Genomic DNA, 13,972 nt, shown 5'->3' with positions numbered 1-13,972 from the left:
TGCTTTGTTTGCAATGTCTATTAAGGATAAACATTTCTGAGGAAATTATCTGCTGCAAATATTACTGATATCTGCAACAGTTCCTTAACATTAACAGAAAACATTGTCACTGGCACTGATTCCACTGGAAATCATGTGTAGTGCACACATTTACTTTGGATGTTTAGTTTCATTGGAATTCTTTGTGATAAGGCAATTCTCACAAATTTGATAATATTGTGGGTTTTATTAGGTGTGATTTTCTCTTAAGTGCTCTTATAAGAGAAGACATGGAGAACTCACTCTAACATGTGAGGGCACAAGGAAAAAGTAGTCATCTATGGGCCAGGAAGGCGGCTCTCACAAGGAACCAAATTAGCACCTTGACCTTGGACTTCTCAGCCTCCAGAACTATGAGAGATAAATGTCTGTTGTGTAAACCACTCCATCTGTGTAATTTTGTTATGGCAGCCCAAGCTAAGTGGTGAAGTATTTGCTTAGGTAAGTGTTTGGCTGGTTCTGCAGCCTCTATCACAAGAAATAGGATATTACAAAAGTCCGTTTGATAAATACTATCTATGGTGAAAAAACTAACACTGTACCTGATCACTGAAGAGGAAATTGGCATTGCCTATAAACTAACATCCACAGGAAACTACTATAAACATCAAATTAATTATGCTTGCATCTTGGTGTTGTTTTTGGTCATCTCCTACAACTGCTGCTAAAAACAAAATTCCCCTTTGGAAGAGAACTTCATTATTTTTAGAATTATAATAATAACCTTTCAGACAGGCAGGTTTAGGTTTGACTCAGCATTGCTACTTTTCCAGCTATGTGACTTCACAAGAGTTATTTAATCTATCTGAACCCCAATTTATATGTAGTATAGAGAAAATCGTAACTACTTTAGTTTTTTTTTGTTTTTCTTAATGCATCTTTTTTCAGACTTTTATTTTAAAAATCATAGCTATTTTAAAGTGATGTTATAAGCAGTCAATGAGATGGTATTTGTTAAATGTGACTGGCACATGGTAAATTCTCAACAAGGTCTATTCCCTTTCATGGCCACCCATTTCTTCCACCTAACCAGAACATGCTCCAACCTGTACCTCAATAATAAAAGCATTGGTGGTAATTAGGGGTTTGAGCATGGACTCTTCTTTTCCATTTTAATTCTGCTTCTCTAATTATGAATATTTATAGCTTCTTAAGAAAAGCAGTATTTCTACTGTAGGAACTTCTACACCATATACACACCTCACAATACTTTTGTACAAGGCTAGGGGATTTTTATAAGCCACAATTTTGATCCTTTCACTTTAATACTGAGAACTTTCAATGGCCTCCCTCTTTTGAAAAAAATAAATGCTATCTCTTTAAAATAGTGTTTAAAATACAGTTGACCTTTGAACAACACAGGTTTGAATTGTGCGGGCCCATTTATATGTGGGGTTTTTTTTGAACAAATACAAGACAGTACTGTATTTAATTTTCTTTTTTTTTTTTAATTTTTTATTTATTTATGATAGTCACAGAGAGAGAGAGAGAGAGAGAGAGAGAGAGGCAGAGACACAGGCAGAGGGAGAAGCAGGCTCCATGCACCGGGAGCCTGATGTGGGATTCGATCCCGGGTCTCCAGGATCGCGCCCTGGGCCAAAGGCAGGCGCCAAACCGCTGCGCCACCCAGGGATCCCTGTATTTAATTTTCTTTATGATTTTCTTACCATTTTCTTTCCTGTAAATTATTTTATTATAAGAATATGGTATACAATACATATGCATTAGACAGCTGTTTGTTATCAGTAAGGCCTCGGATCAGTAGCTAAGTTTTGGAGAGTCACAAGTTATATGTGGAAGAGTGGCAGGGGATCTGGTGAGACTGCTGCCATCACTACTGCTCTTCGCAGCCCACTGTTATAGTATTGCTGCTGGACTCTTCCCTCCCTCCTCACCCCGCCCCCCACCACCATCAGGATGATATGAGACTTGAAAGAAGACGATGCATACAAAATCATCTAGGGTGGAATTTACTTAGGTCATGATTGATATTGTTGACTCAGCCCGCTCATACAGCCACTCTGCACTGAACAAAATGATTAGAAGGAAGAACTCACTGCAAAAGAAAGACTCAGAAACAGTACTCTCTCCCACAGAGTTACACAATTTGGATTATAATTCAGTGTCAGAAAGCCAATTCAGAAGCACAATTATAAAGCTACTGGTGGCTCTGGAAAAAAACATAAAGGATTCTAGAGACTTCATGACTGCAAGATTTAGATCTAATCAGGCCGAAATTAAAAATAAGTGAGATGCAATCCAAACTAGATGCTCTAACTGATAGGGTTAATGAGGTGGAAGAGAGAATGAGTGACATAGAAGACAAGTTGATGATAAGGAAGGAAGCTGAGGAAAAAAGAAAAAACAATTAAGAGACCACGAGGAAAGGCTTAGGGAAATAAGCAATAACCTGAGAAGGGAGAATTTACATATAATTGGGGTTCCAGAAGATGCCAAGAGGGAGAGAGGGCCACAAAGTATATTTGAACAAATCATAGCTGAGAACATCCCTAATTTGGGAAGGGAAACAGGCATTCGGATCCAGGAGATAGAGAGGTCCCCCCAAAAAATAAAAAAAACTGTTCAACACCTCGACATTTAATAGTGAAGCTTGCAAATTCCAAGGATAAAGAGAAAATCCTTAAAGCAGCAAGAGAAAAGAGATTCTTAACTTATGTGGAGAGAAATATCAGATTAACAGCAGACCTCTCCACAGAGACCTGGCAGGCCAGAAAGGGCTGGCAGGATATAGTCAAGGTCCTAAATGAGAAGAACATGCAGTCAAGAATACTTTATCCAGCAAGGCTCTCATTCAGAATAGGAGAGATAAAGAATTTCCAAGATAGGCAGAAACTGAAAGAATATGTGACCACCAAACCAGCTCGGCAAGAAATATTAAGGGGGACCCTGTGAAAGAAAGAGGAAGCCCAAAGAAATAATCCACAAAAACAGGGACTGAATAGGTATTACAATGACACTAAATCCATATCTTTCAATAGTAACTCTGAACCTGAATGGGCTAAATGATCCCATCAAAAGACAGGGTTTCAGACTGGATAAAGAAGCAAGACCCATCTGTATGCTGTCTACAAGAGACTCATTTTAGACCTAAGGACACCTTCAGCCTGAAAATGAAAAATTGGAGAACCATTTACCATTCAAATGGTCCTCAAAAGAAAGCAAGGGAGGGCAGCCTGGGTGCATCAGTGGTTTAGCACTGCCTTCAGCCCAGGGTGTGGTCCTGGAGATCTGGAACTGAGTCCCACATCAGGCTCCCTGCATGGAACGGAACCTGCTTCTCCCTCTGCCTGTGTCTGTCTGTCTGTTTGTCTGTCTCTCTCTCTCATGAATAAATAAATTAAATCTTTTTTTTTTTTTTTAAAGAAAGCAGGAGCAGCAATCCTCATCTTTAAATATAAGTTTATCCCAAAGATTATAGTAAGAGATGAAGAGGGACACTATATCATACTTAAAGGATCTAGCCAACAAGAGGACCTAAAAATCATGAATATTTATGCCCCAAATGTGGGAGCTGCCAAGTATATCAATTAATAACTGAAGTAAAGACATACTTAGATAATACACTAATAGTAGGAGACTTCAACATGGCACTTTCAGCAAATGACAGATTTTCTAAGCAGAACATAACCAAAGAAATGAGGGCCTTAAATGATACACTGGACCAGATGTATTTCACAGATATATACAGAATTTTCTGAACACAACTGAATATACTTTCTTCTCAAGTGCACATGGAATTTGATCCAGAATAGGCCACATACCAGGTCACAAATCAGGTCGCAGCTGATATCAAAAGATTGGGATTGTCCCCTGCATATATTCAGACTACAATGCTTTGAAACTAGAACTCAATTACAAGAAGATATTTGGAAGAAACTCAAACACATAGAAGTTAAAGAGTATCCTACTAAAAGATGAATGGGTCAACCAGAACCAGGTCAACTAGAAAAGAATTAAAAAGATTCATGGAAACTGATGAAAATGAAGAAACAGCCATTAAAAATCTTTGGGATAGAGCAAAAGCAGTCCTAAGAGGGAAATACATCGCATTACCAGCTTCCTTCAAAAAATTGGGAAAAACTCAAATACACAAGCTAATCTTGCACCTAAAGGAACTGGAGGAAGAACAGCAAATAAAACCTATACCAGGCAGAAGAAGGGAGATAATAAAAATTCAAGCAGAAGTCAATGCAATAGAAACCAGAAGAACTTTAGAACAGATCAAAAAAAACAGGAGTTGGTTCTTTGAAAGAATTAATAAGATAGATAAGCCCAACCAGCCCTATTAAAAAGAAAAAGACGCAAATTGATGAAATCATGAAGAGGAGAGATCACAACCAATACCAAGGAAATACAAATGATTTTAAAAACATATTATGAGCAGCTATATGCCAACAAATTACATAATCTAGAAGAAATGGATGCATTTCTGGAAAACCACAAGTTATCCAAACTGGAACAGGAAGAAACAGAAAACGTGAACAGGCCAATAACCAGGGAGGAAATTGAGGCAATCATCAAAAACCTCCCAAGACACAAAAGTCCAGGGCCAAATGGCTTCCCAGGGGAATCCTATCAAACGTTTAAAGAAGAAATAATACATAATCTACTAAAGCTTTTCGGAAGGATAGAAAGGTATCGAATACTTCCAAACTCATTCTATGAAGCCAGCATCACTTTAATTCCAAAGCCAGACAAAGATCCCACCAAAAAGGAGAATTATAGACCAATATCCCTGATGAACACAGATGCAAAAATTCTCCTCAAGATACTAGCCAATAGGATCCAATAGTACATTAAGAAGATTATTCACCATGACCAAGTGGGATTTATCCCGGGGATGCAAGGCTGGTTCAACACTCATAAAACAATCAACATGATAGATCATATCAACAAGAGAAAAAACAAGAACCATATGATCCTCTCAATAGATGCAGAGAAAGCACTTGACTTTCTCTGCTGAAGAGTTTTGATCAGGAATGGATCCTGTATTTTGTCAAATCACTCTTATTGACAAAGTCCTAAGTCCTGTTTTGGCATTGCTTATGAAAATCCCCTAAATGGAGGCCAAGGCTTCCTGGCACAAGTATATAATGGTTATTTTTTTCCCTTTGTGGGGACAGATGTGATTAATAGCTTTTGTTTTCTATTTTTCTCAAGCAAAATATGGCAAGGGCTGGACTCTATTCTGACATACATTGAATATCTAGAGTAAAAGGGGTACACATTTGTGTACATAATATAAACATAATATAAACTAATATAAACATAAAATAAACATAATATAAACTTTCTATGTAATATGCTTTCTATGTAATGTGCAGCTATCATTTCAACATTCTCTTTGTTTAGAAAATCAAATATATTTATCTCTTATTTGTCTGTAAAAATTAGCAAGAAGCTTGTCCTTTGTATCCTAAATCAGAGCAGAAAAATGTTGTGATTAAATGCCACTATGTATATATATGATTTGCCCTGAAGAAGTAATAAAAGGAAACAGAACACTCTCCTCCTCTATCCTTCCTGGGAAGGTGATCAGCTTCTCCCAACAGGCACTCAGCTGTAAGTGGCAAGTAAAACTCTTCTGTGGTCTTCTCACTAACAAGTGAGCTATACTTGCTCTGGGTGTCAGTTTGTAAGGCAGTTAAAAACTTCCACTTTCAAGGACAGGGTTGGGCACAGCACAGTACTAGCGGAGTAATAACTGGCTTCTCCACCAGTGTAGAGAACAATGACAAAGCTACAGGTGGGTGAAGAATATGATTTATAATCTATATAAGAAAAAGATCAATTGAATCACTTTTGCCACCAGACATATATGTCTTGGCCTGTACTTCCCACAAAGTTGTGGGAAGTATTTTCTCTACTTCCTTAACTTAAATATCTAGGTTATAATCTTTCTTATTAAAGAATTAAAGCTTTTGCCTATGAATACAGTTGAGAGCATCTTACAAACTTTGGTATATAGCCTTCTAAAAAGTCCATTTTATTTTTAATGTCTTCTTTGAAACAATAGCTGGTAGTTTTTGTTTGTTGATTTTTGTTTGAATCTGTGCAATTAAATTTTAATCTAATTTTTCAACTATATGACTTGTACAATTCTGCTCTTCAGAGTTAATAGGAGTTTTGTTATAGCTCAGTGATGCATTTCTTAAGTCTTCCATAAATGTTCAAAAAAGAGGATAGTCTCTATATGTAGAGTTTATATCATATATAATTTTACCTTATTATTTTATTATTCAAAATCTTCTTTATATATCAAGTATGTGAGTGTGCATGAGAATAATGTACATTTGAATCACCTGGGCCTTTTGTTAGAATGCAGATTCTGATTCAGTAGGTGTGGGCTGGGCCTGAGATTCTGCATCTCTAGCCAGCTCCAGATGAATCCCATGCTGCTGGTCTGCGGACCTCACTTTGAGCAGCAAATGTTTAAGTCATTGTTCATTAAGGTTTTGTAACTTAGAGGCTAGGCATCCTCACATATTGAGTAGCCCACCTGTATGCATTCTTCTTCCTTACATTAGATCTGCACTTCCAAGTTCTCATTAAGTGTTTGTGTCTCTCATTTTTCCCATAATTCTAACTTGTAAAATATCACATTATTGAATACTAAGATACTTCTTCACAATGCACTTTCCTTTGATCAATACAGAATTGATACCTCTTTGTCAGGTCTCATGCTACTTTGCCTTGCATGCTACTCTATATGATGTTTATGAAACCATCTTGATTTCTTTTTCATTTGAATTTGCCCAGTATATGCCTAAAACATAATAGATATTCAATAAAATTAAATAAATAAGTAAAGCTATTGTCATCTTTTATTTTTAACCTTTATCACTTTAAGAAGTGTCTTTTTTTTTTAAAAAAGTGTCTTTTTTTTTTAAACTCACTCTAGAGTTTCTTGATGACTCTCAAGTTCTCCTCCAGATTATTGATTTGATGTCAGAAGTGTTCATTCTATTTACTACTACTTCCACTGTGAGAGGATTTTTAAACTAATATATACCTATAGGTATTGTATAAGTTTCCCATTCACTTAGGTAGTACATGGATCTAGCCTTTGCTCTAGCCTAATGGTCAAAGCACCTACTTTATGGAGGCCACCCCATTCATACACTTGAAGACCAATGAAGCAATTGCTTTCTAAAATTATGATATATTTCTTATATAGATTTATTTTCCTTTATATTTAAGGGTGTGGTCCCCTTTTCTTAAGCTATAGTATCCTGTTATAAGCCTTACTGTAGATTTTTCTTGTTTACTTTTTCTTAAATGACATCTATCTAGACACTGCATTTTTCAAAAGACAGGATGAGAAGTCTTTGGTTTCCATTTTATGCTCTTGAGAGCTCATTTTGTAGCTAAAGCTAAAGACCTAATTTATGCACACAGTTCCTAGGTCATTTTACGTTCACTAGCAATGCAACTGCTATGCAGTGTACACTTCTTACTTGAACAAAATAACACATAAGACTAGACTTCCTCATAAACTGTTCCTACGCTCTAACTCCATCCACATTTACAATATTTTTCCTTAGGTTACTAAGCATTTCAGGATGCCATGTCCTTTCTCCAGGCACCTTTCATATAATACAATAGATTCATAGAAAAGCCTGGAATGAGAAGGGAGGTGTGATATTGCAGGATCTGGTAAGGAAGAGTAGAATAATTCTGATGGGCAAAGATAATACCTCATAGTTCAGGAATGGTCAAATTTCCCAATGGTCGCTTTAGGACTCTTTCATTCTTAAAAAGGGGGGGGTGGTTGGGGCGTGGGGGACACATAGAAAAGAGATAAAATAAAATACTTTTCTATTTTCCTTGTAATTGAGTTTCTATCTGGCTCAAAGGCTGAATGAAGTATGTGGTATGCTTCAAAGAATATGCTTCTCAATACAAATGGGAAATCTATTCTGACTGTAGCCATCTGAATTTCTACTGTGGACACCATTTTTTGTAGTCATTTTTTGTTTTATTGAGTGATAGTATAGCAGGCAGGCCACTCTCCTATCAGGCTGAAGCCAAGGATGCCATAACCTTGGAGTACTAATACACCTCTGGTCAGACCCCTATATTAGTGAAGTATACAAGAAAATACATGAAATTCCCATTTTTCATCAATTTTGTGTGACCTGAATAAATTGAATAATCTCAGAGGACCCTTGGTTTTATCATGGATAAAATAACTTAGATTTTACTATCCCATCCAACCACAGAATGTTTTGAACAAAATCTCAAAGTGCATTAGGAGTGTTTTTATTTTTCCTAGAGTTTTAGTGTCAGAAAGGCCTTATGGAGCAGAAGCTCTCCACTTTTCAAAAGCAGAAAACTCAGAATTTACAATGGTCTTATTGGAATATCATGTAATGTTAACATTAAATTCAGAGTAATTACACAATCCTGAGATATTAGAATAAACATGTAGAAGCAGGTGTCAAAAGTTTAAGTTTACAGTAGAAAGAGAAAACATATACTTTTGCTTGTTTCTACTTTTTAACATTATTTTCAAGTTCTATGTGATAAATTATACGCATGCTCCTTTCAATTATCTATTGTTTTTATTTTTTTTTAAGATTTTATTTATTTATTTTAGAGAGAGAGCATGGGGGGAGGACCAAAGGGAGAGATAGAGAATCAAGCAGAGTCCACACTGAGGAAGGAAACTGACACAGGGCTCAATCCCAGGACCTGAGATCATGACCTGAGCCAAAACCAAGAGTCAGACACTCAACTGCACCACCCAGATGCCCCTCTATAGTTTTTAGAAGAGTTTTACAAACTTAAGATTAACTTTTACTGGACTTCTGTCTTTCGGACTCTTGAAGATGTTATTTTATTGGAGGTAGCAGAACACGGCTTGCTTTTATTTTTACTTATTTTTATTTTTTTACTTTTTAAAGACTTTTTTTATTTGACAGAGTGAGAGCATAAGCAGGGGGAGTGGCAGGCAGAGGGAGAGGGAGAAGCAGGCTCCCCTCAGAGCAGGAAGCCCAATGTAAAGCTTAATTCCAGGACCCTGGGATCATGACCTAAACCAAAGGCAGAGGCTTACCCAACTGAGCCACCCAGGCACCCGCACACCCTGCTTTTAAATTTAGTTAAAAATGTTAGTTAACAAAAAAAAAAAAAAAAAAAAAAAAAAATGTTAGTTAACTAATTATTCCAATCATGTGATAACATAAATAGGAAGAAACCAGCCAACTCTGACTCAAGGGCTCAGGCACTTTGTTGAAAGAGGTACTGCTCCTCCTCCCCAGTCACTGTGTGGTGTTCCAAACAGATTTTAATCCCATGAGAGCAAGATTATACATTTCTTTCTTTCTTTTTTCTTTTCAGGGCAGAAGCTTTGAAACAAAATTAAAATGTGCAGTGTCATTCTACCTGGAACTTGGCCACATGGAATAAGAAATACTTTGTTCTTTTATTTCTTCAGCTGTGCAACCATGGTAAACAGAAAGGGAAGCTACAGATGGTTGTGTTTTTATTAGTGTATATGCATGTCTGGGAGGGCTTGTCTCTTAAAGACCAGGAGATTTTGATTTATTTTTTATATGGTAACCCCAAAGTAATTGCAAATCACTGCAAAGCATTGCAAAGTATTGAGTGAGGACAAGATAATGTTCAGATAGCAAGATGCCTTCTACAGTGAAAGAAAATATCTTCCTAGAAAAAGGATAAATAGATGTTTCTACTCAACAACCATGCTCTGTAGCCTTGGCCAGAAAAGGGAAATTGAGAAGATACTGGAATTTTCCACCCAGTTCCAAACAGCTGTAGAAAGGAATTACAGCTGTTTGCTTCTCTATAATACCATCTCCTTTTAAGAGCTTCTTCTCAATTGACCAGAAATATCCATTTGACTTGTGGCTAAAGAAATATGGATAAGGATTATTGCTATTCAATTCCTGACAATTAAAATAGGACTTTGAAGTAAGACAATAAACTTAAAAGCCAAGCTTTGTAGGGAAGATAATTTTCTTTTTTAAATTTAAACTCAATTAGCCAACATATAGTACATCATAAGTTTCAGATGTAGTGCTCAATAATTTATTGGTTGTTATAACACCCAGTGCTCATCACATCGTGTGCCCTCCTTAATGTCCATCACTCAGTTACCCCACCACCCCATTCCCCTCCAGCAACCCTCAGTTTGTTTCTCAAAGTTAAGAGTCTCTCATAGTTTATCTCCCTCTCTGATTTATTCCCAGTTTTTTAACATATATATTTTTTATTGAAGTTCGATTTGCCAACATATAGTATAACACCCAGTGCTCAGCCCATTAAGTGTCCCCCTCAGTGCCCATCACCCAGTCACAGCCCACCTGCTCTCCCACTCAGTTTTTAGGAAAGAGAATTTTCTAAATTTCTTTCTTTCATTTGTTCAAACCTGGAGAGTACTCAGATTTTTTACACAATGGCAACACCTATATTCCTTCTGCTCATGATAGTTAGGCCTTGTTGCATGGAGATAAGAGGAGAATATGATGCAGAAGAAGGGAGGGAAGTCAATCCCTGTTATTAGAAGGCTATAGGAAGGAAAAGGGAAAGAGAGAAGACATGGAAAATAGTCAGATCTGGGTGTCCCAACTTCTCTCAGCTTCAGCCAGGACTGGGTGTTAGAAAAGAAAGAAATGCCATGAGAGAAAGGGAGTTATTGGTTTGGGTCTCTGCAAAGAGCCCAACCACTGATCACACTGCTTGAGTGTTGACAAAGCCACATCAGAGTTTAATTTGGCAACAAAAAGTGGTTAGGCAGAGATTAGCCTTCAAGTTTGCTTTTCAAGGCAGCTTTCTGTTGCTACAGGGCAGAAACAAAAACAAAATGTTCCTTTATTCCTTGCATAGGGTAGAGCAAGAGTGAGGAGGAAGGATTGAGCAATCAGGTGACTAAACAGGCAGGTGAAGGCCTGCACTTTAGGGCCTGGACTGGTGAGGTGTAAAGAGATCCCTGGTCTTGGGTTGGGATGGACCACCATAACAGGAGGGCACATGCAGGACAAAGAGTTTGTTATGGATCTTGGATACTAGCCCTTTATCTGATACACCATTTACAAATATCTTCTCCCATTCTGTAGGTTGTCTTTGAGTTTTGTTGACTGTTTCTTTTGCTGTACAAAAGCTTCTTATCTTGATGAAGTCCCAATAATTCATTTTTGCTTTTGTTTCTCTTGCTTCATGGATGAATCTTGGAAGAAGTTACTGTGGCCAAGTTCAAAAAGGGTGTTGCCTGTGTTCTCCTCTAGGATTTTGATGGAATCTTGTCTCACATTAAGATCTTTCATCCATTTTGAGTTTATCTTTGTGTATGGTGCAAGACGGTGGTCTAGTTTCATTCTTCTGCATGTGGTTGTCCAATTTTCCCAGCACCATTATTTGAAGAGACTGTCTTTTTTCCAGTGGATAGTCTTATTAAACTCAACAGCAAAGAAACAAACAATCCAATCATGAAATGGGCAAAAGACATGAACAGAAATCTCACAGACAAAGACATAGACATGGCCAACAAGCACATGAGGAAATGCTCTGCATCACTTGCCATCAGGGAAATACAAATCAAAACCACAATGAGATACCACCTCACACCAGTGAGAATGGGGAAAATTAACAAGGCAGGAAACCACAAATGTTGGAGAGGATGTGGAGAAAGGGGAACCCTCCTGCACTGTTTGTGGGAATGTGAACTGGTGCAGCCACTCCAGAAAACTGTGTGGAGTTTCCTCAAAGAGTTAAAAATAGATCTGCCCTATGACCCAGCAATTGCACTGCTGGGGATTTACCCCAAAGACACAGATGTAATGAAACACCAGGACACCTGCACCCCAATGTTTCTAGCAGCAATGTCCACAATAGCCAAACTGTGGAAGGAGCCTCGATGTCCATCGAAAGATGAATGGTTAAAGAAGATGTGGTCTATGTATACAATGGAATATTACTCAGCCATTAGAAACGACAAATACCCACCATTTGCTTCAATGTGAATGGAACTGGAGGGTATTATGCTGAGTGAAATAAGTCAATCGGAGAAGGACAAACATTATATGGTCTCATTCATTTGGGGAATATAAAAAATAGTGAAAGGGAATAAAGGGGAAAGGAGAAAAAATGAGTGGGAAATATCAGACAGGGAGATAGAACATGAAGACTCCTAACTCTGGGAAATGAACTAGGGGTGGTAGAAGGGGAGATGGGAGGGGGGTGGGGGTGAATGGGTGACGGGCACTGAGGGGGGCCCTTGTTGGGATGAGCACTGGGTGTTATTCTATATGTTGGCAAATTGAACACCAATAAAAAATAAATTTATATAAAAAAAGAAGGAAAAAGAAAAAAGCTGGGGAAATAAAGAAGGCTTTTCTTAGATTGTAAAAAAAAAAAAAAAAAGAGTTTGTTATGCCACTGTAACCTAAGGTGAGCTGAGAAAACTCTAGTCAACCGAGATAAACCAGACTATGGATTCCACCAGGTGGAGGACCTTAGCTACAGATGCAGTAGGCAAGCAGACAGGGTGCCCAAGCAGACAGGGCATCCTCATGAAGACTGGCAGAATGGAATGGAAAGCATCACAAGTGCTGGGGAGCCCGTTTTCCCCAAGCCAGGAAGTCATGAAGTCCTGGCTTCATAGAATAACCTGGGATCTTTCCTTCTCTAATGATCTGGTGTGGTGGTGCAGCTCAAACAATATAGAATTATCCCTTCCTTGAAGGTTTGATAAAAATTAAAAGCTGATCATTTATTTTAAAATAATCTTAACACCCAGATTTAAAGAAGAAAATTATCAAATTAAATTTAAATGCAACACCCAACTATATGCTGCTCCCGTGAGTCCCCTTACATTATAAAGACATATGTAGGTTGAAAATAGAAAGATAGAGGGAAAAAGCAGATCATCTAAACATTAACCAGCAGAAAGTTGGTATAGTTCTACTTATTTCAGGCAAAGTGCATTTCAGAAAAATACCTATTATAAGTAATAATGAAGAACACTGCACAATGATGGAGGTAATTCATCAAAAATGCATAGCAATCCGAAACATGTATGGACTCAATCACACTTCAAAGTACATGAACAATACTACTACAACTGAAAGAAGAAACAGGCAAATCTAATCATTAAAGCTAAAGAAGTCAGCACTAGCATATACATACTTGATAGAAAAAAGTAGAAAGAAAATCCATTCTGAACAACACAATACTACCAACCAATTTGAGCTAATTGACATTAGTTGACATTCAACAATAAAATAGTATGCATTTTTTTAAATGACTTGTAACATTCATCAGGATGGACATTATCCTGGACCATATACTAATTCTCAAAAACTTTGAAATGACCAAAATCATACAGGCTATGTTCTCTGACTACCTGAAATTAAGTTAGAAACCAGTAACAATATATCTATAAAACTCCCAATGTAGAACATTATGAGTCAAAAAAGTAGGGAAATTATTTCCAAGGGAAATAATAAGATATTTTGAACTGAATGATAATCACAATACAGCATATCAAAAGTTGTGAGATGCAGCTAAATGAAAACTTACATGGAAACCGTATAGTTTTAAATAATGATGATAGAAAATAATGAAGGCTTAAAATTGCCAGTTCAGGGGTTCTTATTAAACTAAAAAACTGAGAAACAAACCCAAAGTAAGTAGAAAAAATAGAGAGATAAAACTGAGGAACCATAAAATAATAAATGAACAAAATGGAAAGAAACCAATGAAATCAAAAGCAACTCAGAAAGGAACAATATGATTGATAAACCTCTAAATAGATCAATTAATTTCAAAAAGGCACAAGTACAAAATTTAGAAATAAAACAGAAGATGGTAGTACATATACTATAGACATTAAAGGAATATGAATGGAATACTATAAATAATTTTATTTCACTAAATTAGATAATTTTGA

General features: G+C 37.0%; 1 long non-coding RNA gene across 1 annotated transcript; it reads left to right on the top strand.

Annotated features, from left to right (window-relative positions):
- The first annotated feature begins 274 nt into the window (after positions 1-274).
- LOC118353122 (uncharacterized) lies at positions 275-12,244 on the top strand. The gene is made up of 3 exons (XR_004811394.2): positions 275-480; positions 9,403-9,512; positions 11,260-12,244. It is a non-coding gene; the product is annotated as an uncharacterized LOC118353122 (long non-coding RNA).
- The last annotated feature ends 1,728 nt before the right edge of the window (positions 12,245-13,972 follow it).

Source organism: Canis lupus, chromosome 32 (genome assembly GCF_003254725.2).
Source record: "Canis lupus dingo isolate Sandy chromosome 32, ASM325472v2, whole genome shotgun sequence".
Taxonomy (NCBI): Eukaryota; Metazoa; Chordata; class Mammalia; order Carnivora; family Canidae; genus Canis; species Canis lupus.
The sequence above is the reverse complement of the archived record's forward strand: the minus strand, read 5'-3'. Positions and strand labels throughout refer to the sequence as shown.